The following is a 9,597-nucleotide window of genomic DNA, read 5'->3' on the forward strand; positions in this document are numbered from 1 at the left end:
GGAGACCAGCCAAAGATAACACTGTCAGCTTAAGCGCTCAATACAGTGAACTCGGAGGTGCATTGCTCCCTGGGATATATGAAAATGCAAAAAAGAGCCTGTGGAGCCTCATTTAAGAGTCTTCGTATTTATGCTGGAATGGCACCCAAACACTTTCAAATGTTACATTTATCTTCTGGTATACCTCTTTAAAGTTGTTGTGTTTTAAGCAGACAACCAGAGGGATCTAAGTGACTTTAATACAGCTAAATTGTGATGGCTAGATTACTGCATTGGAGCTCCAAAAAGAGTAGTTTGACAGTAGCTTCCCCCCTTCGCTGTCCACGTGTTGTAAATGGAGGGGGCTTATTGTTCCAAGAACAAAAGGATCAGGCAGATGGAATTCAATATGCCTGATCCCATTCCACTTTTTCTTATATGTCAATGGCAAGTCTGGAGGCCACTATATTCATTAGTCCACCAGTTCCAGCATATCCAGCAGTCCTATAGACAGTAAATGGAGCACGCATGTGGACATGTAACCACTGCTTCATTGAGATGGAGAAACTTGGGGGCCCCAATTCCTCTAATTGTAAAATCCACAGTTATCCACATCCTGTGGATAGTTGATGAGTGTTGTTGGTGGGGCTCTTCTTTAAATCTGCTTTTATATACCAGGATTTCAAAATGTTCCTGTGTTTAGACCACCCCAGTTATTTTACATGTATTATTTATGCCAGTAGGTCTAAGGTTTTGGTATTTTTTAATGTTACATAGTTGTGCTTTTCTCAAACTTGAGGGAGCTGACAGAATTAATGCCTCTCATCCTCAGCCTGATGACAGGTTGCTGTTAGAGGACAGTTTGACTTTCTAATGCTTTTAATAATCAAACAGTAAACAGTCAAGTCTTAGGACTACATTAATTTTTAAACTACATCCAAGATGGTCACTAGTAACAGAGCAAAGTTTATCACATAATTTCAGTCGCATGATTCCTTTGTATTCTGTTTTTACCCGTCAGATAATAATGACCTTGTCTATAGGAGGAAGTCAGTTTATTGTCTGTAAAATATTTTCTTGTCTCGTTTATATATCCAGATCATTAACATGAAGGATGATTTCAGACTACGAGCTAATTAAGATTTTATTTAATGTTGTGCTCAAATAGAAAGGTAAAAATAAATGAATGTGGCAAAATGTGTCTAGCCCGTTGACAAATACCAAAGAAGAACAAAGAGAAGTTGGATAACATAGATAACAAGGAAAGATTTCAAAAATGTTCCAAGGCAAGTAAAAGTGCTCCAACTATAAGTAACTTTAAATACAAGTGACCTTTGGTTGCAGTCAATGAATGGAAATGTTTATTGATCATTCAAAGGTAGAAATGAGAAAAACTACAGTAAGTGCCACTTAATAAACCAAAGTGAATGCTCAGCATATGAGTCCTGGTGATTGGAGAAGATGGATGCAGCGCTAGGGCTGCCTGTATCTATGTTTTCCAGGGAGCCCTAGGGCTGCATCCATCTTCTCCAGCCACCAGGAGTCAAATGTTGAGCGTTAAGTGTTTTGAGAAATGGCTCTTACGATAGGCTTGCATACTGTATTCAAAGGCTAAAGTCCTGACACAGCTGAAATTAGTTACTATAGGCATTACTAGTTACTAGCCATTTTTATGTGAGCTAAACACAACTGGGGGGATTTATACCTTTTAGTAAATACAGTAAATCTGAGGCTGCTCTGCGGCAGGCTCAGAAATCTTTTGAACTGCTACAGATTTTTGCCATGTTGGCAAAATCATACTAAATCAAGTGCCCATCAGGCTAGCAGGGCATACGTCAGCAAAAACTCAACGATTTTTTGTTTGAGCAAAAATCTATGACTTTTTCCCAATGTACACCGGATATGGGGATGACAAACACTCAACACTAGCTTGCTTCTCACTCCTGCCCAGGATGCTATTCTGACAGCTCTTACCTAAACTGGTACACTGTAAGAAACTTCAGCTGTGTAAGACAGGAAGAGGACTTAGCTAAAAGTTCACACAACGTAAGTTCCGTACTAATCACAGCCGTTGTTGCAACGGCCGTGATTGGTACGGAACCTACGTTGTGCTGCAGGCCGAGGGAATCCCGAGAGCCCAAACCCACTCACCAGGATGTTAGTTGGAGGGTTACCCAGGAGCAGTAGTGGATTATAATAGGGGCGTTTCGGGCGGCAGCCCGGGGCCCTGAGCTCCTGGGGGGCCCATGACCACCCAAAAAGACATACTTTCAGTGGTATATTGTCTCCTGGCTACATTTCCGCCATGATTTGCAAAAAATGACTGTTTTCTTGGTGAACAGCCCGGTGCCTATGTAAAGTTAATCCGCCCCTGCCCAGGAGCAGTGGTTAGGCGACTGGGCTTATGGGAAATCCCAGCCACATGTTTTAGCCTGAATGCCTGACTGGACAAATAGAGGTTGGTGCGGCCCACCACCTACATAAAGCCTTTAACTAAGGTAAAAGTAGGGAGTACTGAGGTGCACCAGGGAAGCAGGGAGAACCACCAGCTGTTCCATCTAATACCCTATGAATAACGACATCCAAAAGCATCTTCTTGACACCACACACACAACACTATGGTGGAGATTTATTAAACATGGTGTAAAGTGAAACTGGCTCTGTTGCCCCTAGAACCCAGATTCCACCTTTCATTTTCCAAAAAATCTGTGAGGAATAAAAGGTGGAATTTTATAGGTTGCTAGGGGCAACTGAGCCAGTTTCACTTTACACCATGTTTGATAAATCTCCCCCTATGTTTTTTCGGGTTTTTAGTTCTATATTTCCTGTTTCTGAGTTCTACAATTCCCAGAATGCATTGCTTTCTCTCAGCTCTCCATTACAGTTCTCCAACTCTGTTTAAACTCTGTCTAATCGCTTTCCACAGCACTCCTGACAGTTGTCCCGAAAGGTTGTAGCTCCTGCTGCATTCACTTTGTTTTCCCTTTCTGTAGCATGAATCATGACAAGGCAGCTGTCATGAATGTGCCTGGGATGAACTCCGTGCGCCCCTCAGCTCATGCTGCGCGGCTGAGATGGCGCTGATTTCAGTGTTTTGTATGTCTTGAGCAGTAACCTGAACCTTGTCTGAACACTGCTCTATTTCCTTCTGTGTGTTCAGCCACACCCGCTTTGCCTGAGATACTCCTGGCCACTCCGGAGTTAACTATGATGCTGGTTAGCTAGTCTGATAGACTGTTCTCCCTGCCAGTCAGGTTGCTCTTGCCCCAGGTGTTCTGAGGAGATTAGGGGTCTGGTCCAATCAGCTCCTGCACTGGACCTCTGGTCTCCTATATAGTGTCTGCCAGCCTGCCTCTCACTGCCGGATATTGAGCTTGTCTCTGCCTGGTTCTGTTTCTCTTGCTCTGTTTATTCTGACCCCTTTGCCTGTGTTTCTGACCATTCCTGCTAGCTGCCTGCCCCTGACCATATTGCCTGTTTATTGACCTTGCTTTTGGATTGTGATTCTGTACCGTGTTGCCCGATTGTTGTGACCCGGACTGTCGACCATTCTTTATTGTGTTTTGTCTGTCTGTCTTGTCTTTGTGTCCCACCTAGCCAGTGCAGGGACTGACGCCCAGTTGCTCGCCGCCATCTTAGGGCGGATTGTGGCAAATAGGTAGAGGACAGTGGGCGGGGCTGAGCTTAGGGCTCACTGTGTTGTCTTGTCTTGCTGTCCGGTTCCTGACAGAATATCCGGCCTAATATATATACTGCCCCCTCTGGTGCCATGGCTACTGTGGAAGATCTTGCTACCCGGGTGGATGGGGTGTCAGGCCTGGTGGTCAAACTGGCAAACCAGATCACTCAGTTAATGGATTCTAACCTGGTTGCTAAGATGGAGGCTTTGTCTTGCCTGGTTGATGATCTTGCTAAACAGGTTCAAGTTTTGTCCGTCAACCAGAATAATGCTGTGGTAGTGCCCCCAGTGGTGGAAAGGCCTAGAAAACCGGTCATGTTGCTCCCTGATCGATTTTCTGGTGATATGGAAAAGTTTGAGTCCTTTAGGGGTGCTTGCATGTTGTTTTTTCGGATCAATCACTTCCCTTCTGAGCAGGAGAAGGTTGGTATTGTGGTCTCACTACTTCAGGGAGATCCTCAGGCTTGGGCTCTCAAAATTCCCCCTGAGGCAGAGGAATGGAATAGCTTGGAGAAATTCTTTTTGTCCCTGGGTACTATATATGCTCAACCTGATGACAGGGCATTGGCAGAGAATAACCTATTCTCTCTCCGTCAGGGTAAACGACCAGCAGAGGAATACTGTTCCGAGTTTAGAAAATTTTGTGTGGTGACTGCTTGGTGTGAACCAGCTTTGAAGGCTTTCTTTAAGCAAGGATTGGCAGAGGCCATTAAGGATGCCTGAGTAGGTCACCCAGATCCTCCAACCCTTAAAGAGACCATGGCCTTGGCCATTAGTATCGACCGCAGACTCCGTGACAGGAAGAGGGCGAAAGCAAACTCTGACCTCTTCAAATCTTCTTCTTTTCCTGCTGAAAAACCTTTCCTCCCTGTTGTCTCAGAGGAGGAACCTATGCAGCTGGGAGCATTGAATGTCAGGACCAGACAAGAATTCCGGAGAGACAATGGCCTGTGCTTTTACTGCGGGAACGGTGGTCACTACATCAGTCATTGCCCCATCCGTCCCCAGCGATCAGAACATCATCAGCGTCCAGATGACTACCAGGAAGGTCATCTGGGCGCACAGGTAACAATTGGTGAAATTGGCATAAATTGTTCCTCTGATAATCCTGCCATACCTGTGCCTGATGTAAATGAAAATTGTGGTGATGATAACTCTGTCTGTACCTCATCTGTCTATAACTCAGAGTCCTCCGCTGACGAGTGGGAGACTGATAGCGATATTGCTAGTGATATTCAAACCTGTGTGGTAAGAGGTCATTTTCCGCCTTCTTCTGGTTTATTGAGTGAGGGTCCGGTGGCCCCTCATAAAAGGGGGGGTACTGTCATGAATGTGCCTGGGATGAACTCCGTGCGCCCCTCAGCTCATGCTGCGCGGCTGAGATGGTGCTGATTTCAGTGTTTTGTATGTCTTGAGCAGTAACCTGAACCTTGTCTGAACACTGCTCTATTTCCTTCTGTGTGTTCAGCCACACCCGCTTTGCCTGAGATACTCCTGGCCACTCCGGAGTTAACTATGATGCTGGTTAGCTAGTCTGATAGACTGTTCTCCCTGCCAGTCAGGTTGCTCTTGCCCCAGGTGTTCTGAGGAGATCAGGGGTCTGGTCCAATCAGCTCCTGCACTGGACCTCTGGTCTCCTATATAGTGTCTGCCAGCCTGCCTCTCACTGCCGGATATTGAGCTTGTCTCTGCCTGGTTCTGTATTTGCTATTCTTGCTCTGTTGATTCTGACTCTGCTTTGTATTTCTGACTATCCCTGCTTGCTGCCTGCCCCTGACCATATTGCCTGTTTATTGACCTCGCCTTTGGATTGTGATTTTGTACTTTTGCTGCCCGATTGTTGTGACCCGGACTGTCGACCATTCTTTATTGTGTTTTGTCTGTCTGTCTTGTCTTTGTGTCCCACCTAGCCAGTGCAGGGACTGACGCCCAGTTGCTCGCCGCCATTTTAGGGCGGATTGTGGCAAATAGGTAGAGGACAGTGGGCGGGGCTGAGCTTAGGGCTCACTGTGTTGTCTTGTCTTGCTGTCCGGTTCCTGACAGCAGCATACTGTTATCACCCCTAACTTTCCCAATAAAGGTATATTTAATTACCAGTGTATATGACAGGGAGATGGTGAAGTAGGCTGGAAAAATAGGTCAGAGATCAACTTAGGAAACATGACAAAAATCTGTCTGGAGTCATAAGTCCTTCTTCCTACTCAGTCTTCCCTGAAACAGTGCTTTAAAAAGGACAATGTTTCATGTCATTTCTCCCATTCTCTGACAATGTATATCGACCGACAGAGGTTTTGCAGTTGGCATGGACTGAGTTTGTTATCATGAAAAACACGGCGTTTTCTGACTCTTTTTTTCTCAAAAAACAGGAAACAGTCAGAAAACAGGAAGTCCTGTGTATCCCAGGCCATCTGAGCGCTCACAGAGAGAAGGCAGTCATGTGATTAATGGACACATTAAGCTGTGACTCTGTACTGGCCGGAATTCCTGGGTTTAGTCTGTTTTTTTTTCAACCAGCACAAGTCAGAAAATCTGCCTTCAGGAGACTGGACCTGGATTTCTAATAAGTTTAGCTTTGTAGTACAGCATGATAACAACCAAAAAAAATATGAATGTATATTGCAAACTTGCTTCATATCACATATACTGTTGATTTAGATTTTGAAAGTTAAACCGACAGTGACACTAAGGAATCTGTCACTGGACATCTGAAAGCCATGATTGTCGAAAGAGATTGACTAACTTGTTATTCTGTAGATGTTCCTAATACAGTGATTGTTTAGAGTATAACATTTTTATATGTTAAACTTTTTTTCCCCTCAGTGAACATGAGATCACATGGAGCTACTTTACAGTATGATCTGATTGAAGAAGAAAAAAGCCAGAGGTGCCGGTCGTAGAGCTCCCCCCCCTTCTAGTCTACCTAGCAAGTCCATTCAATAACTGTACCTTACATTCGTCACAAGACTTTTAGACCACATACAACATTTTGTAGCCTACTGAGTCTAACAAAATCAAAAGCTGTGTAAAAGAAAAGATCTCACTGTCATTTTACAGAGACATGAAGCAGACATTTCCGAAAGATTAAGACGCATGAAAATATCCAAATACAGTGGAATCCGGAGTCCCATGTTGTGGTGGTTTTATACATTTCCTGCAACTTTAAAGTTTAGAGTTTATTCTCAGGTATTGTCTTCATCTTTATACTATTTTATTGCATATTCTGGCTTATGTTACATTCATCCATGTTCTGTACTTTAATATCAGGATATTATTTCCTTATTCTCTCTATATTGCCTAGCTTCCTGTTTTGCACATGGTTTATACATCCAATACAATGGATAACCTGGTTGATTTTATTTTCAAGGTAAAAGTAAGCTATGAAATAAATCATATTTGATCATACACAGGAAGCCTTTCAATATGAAGCAGCAATGAGCCAATGATGCTTATTACAGAGGCACTGACAAATGACACAAATTCTTTCGAGTTATTCATCAAATAAAGCCTGTGATTTCAAGAGACACAGTCAGAAGATGACTGAGCAACGTTTGACAATGCTAGTTAAATACAATGAGATGGAATCTGTTTCCTCTGGAAATTAACTTACAGCTAATTCTTTGGAGTTTTCCATTTATTAATAATGTATTTATTGACTTAAAATATCTGCCACAACAAATAGCAGAAAGCAATTTCTCAGCGTTTTCTAGCTTATAATTCAGTTGGGTTAGGAGCAACTGATCAATTTAGGAAGTTAAAGGGTATCATCTGTTATGGTTTGTTTAAGCATGTAGATATTGTATCAGGCCCAGCAATCAATCAAGCTGGCTGCATTATTTAGCACAAGGTGAAGTGTTAGTAGAGTTAGTATGGGCTAAGCCTCCATCAGGGATATTAGAAAGAGACGCTGGGGAGACAGCCCCGTCATCTGCTGACATTTGATGGGCAGACAGATTGTTGAATTAAACACTGGGAGATGGAAGTAGAATTTGTTACATTGTTACATGCTGGAAAATGGCTTCGGAGAAAAAGTATCATGCTGTTGGATAGTAAACTGTATTTAAACTTACATATATATTTACATACACATGCACCGAATCCAATTACACTGATATTAACTGACAAGTTTACTGGTATGGACCATTTCATTTTTTTTTAAGTGAACAGATCTATGAAGACTGTCTGCAAGCCCCACTAAAACCCCAGTTAAGCCTAATCACCTCCTAATATTATTAATGAAATATAGACCACTCCTTTATTCTGTGACTGGTCTTTGGCCACAGCTTTTTTAAACATATCAACATATCTAAAACCCAATGTTATTACTGGTAAGCACTAAGCCCCACAACTGGCCATTAACTATTTTAATGTGGATTATCACTGCCAACTGTGATTTAAATACCCCTTATACCCCCCTAGCATGAATTTACAAATACCATTTAACATGGCCGAACACATAATAGTACCAACACCAAGGCAGGTACTAGGGAGGGGGGGGGGGGGTTGCCTCTATCTAGCTATCTCACCAGGTTAAGAGGGAAGTATCATTATTCTATAGGCTGGGTTATAACATGGAGGTGGAAGCAGTAAACACCAGTGGGGATTTTACCATATTTACATCACTGTAATAAGTAAATGGGGGCACAGCACCGAGCTGGTCAGGTCGTATCCAGGAATATAACCAATGTGCCAAGATAAACCTTGTTAGTCTCTAAGCTTTTCATGCTTCTATGACCAAAGGTTTCTATTTGGTTATGGCTGATTGATCCAACAGTGAAAAGCTACGTTACACCGATTTCTACAAGATAAACTGTTGCTCAAGCTCCATATCAAAGCTTTGTTCTTCTGCCTTTATGAACACTTGCTTAAAGGACAAATGCCATGAAAAACTTTTTCCCAGTAATTGAAGCACATTACAAAGTTATATAACTCTGTAATATGCTTCAATCACCTATCTGCCTCCCTTCCCTGTCTTTTTCCCCCTCCACCCCCCACCAGGAAGTGTCCTAACTCACACAGACCTGATTACTGTCGTCACCGTCACCAGGCAGCTCCTTCTTGTGAGGATGAGTCATCAGCAGGAGAGCTGCTCTAGGTCCTGTTACAGCAGCCCCCCCTCCCCAGTCCAAGTGGTGGCTTGCAGTTGTTCAGCCAATGGGAGCTAAGCAAGCTGAGTCACCTGACAAGGCAGGGGAGAGGGGGCTGCTGTAACAGGAGAAGGAGCTGAGAGAAGAGCTTGGTGACGGTGACGACAGTAATTAGGTCTGTGTGAGTTAGGACACTTCCTGGTGGGGGTGGAGGGGGGAAAAGACAGGGAAGGGAGGCAGATAGGTGATTGAAGCATATTACACAGTTATATAACTTTGTAATGTGCTTCAATTACTGGGGAAAAGTTTTTTATGGCACTTGTCCTTTAATCCATACATGTATTCAATAGTACTAAAGGATGCATTATAGTAGTTGGCAACTGCTGTGCACTGTAAACACTGGAATTAGTGGACTACATTCTATCCTTATGTAGAAGTTATACAGCGATATATTGGGTACATCCATCATTCTGGGCTGGCCTAGGAAATCAGAGATCATTTACTTGATGACAAAAAAATTCGAAATTTGTTGTAACAGTAACCCTGTTGGTGTAGGCCACATCTTGTAGTCACTGTATGTGCCATTTATAGTTAATAAGACTTTATGAGCAATTTCAGCACATTTCAGAGGAAATTGTTAGCTCATGCTAAAATGTCTTTGATATGTATGCTTCACAGCAGTTCAGCCTCACTCAATGGCATATCATTGGAGCTATCCTATGTGTCTGCCATATCCAAATCAGTTTATTCATTACAATTATTGACAAGATATATATAGGTATATATAGACAGCAGTAGCACATGCTGTAATCACATGCATTGCATCAATAAAAGTCATATAAAAGGGATGAGACA

The sequence above is a fragment of the Dendropsophus ebraccatus genome, chromosome 4 (genome assembly GCF_027789765.1).
Source record: "Dendropsophus ebraccatus isolate aDenEbr1 chromosome 4, aDenEbr1.pat, whole genome shotgun sequence".
NCBI lineage: Eukaryota > Metazoa > Chordata > Amphibia > Anura > Hylidae > Dendropsophus > Dendropsophus ebraccatus.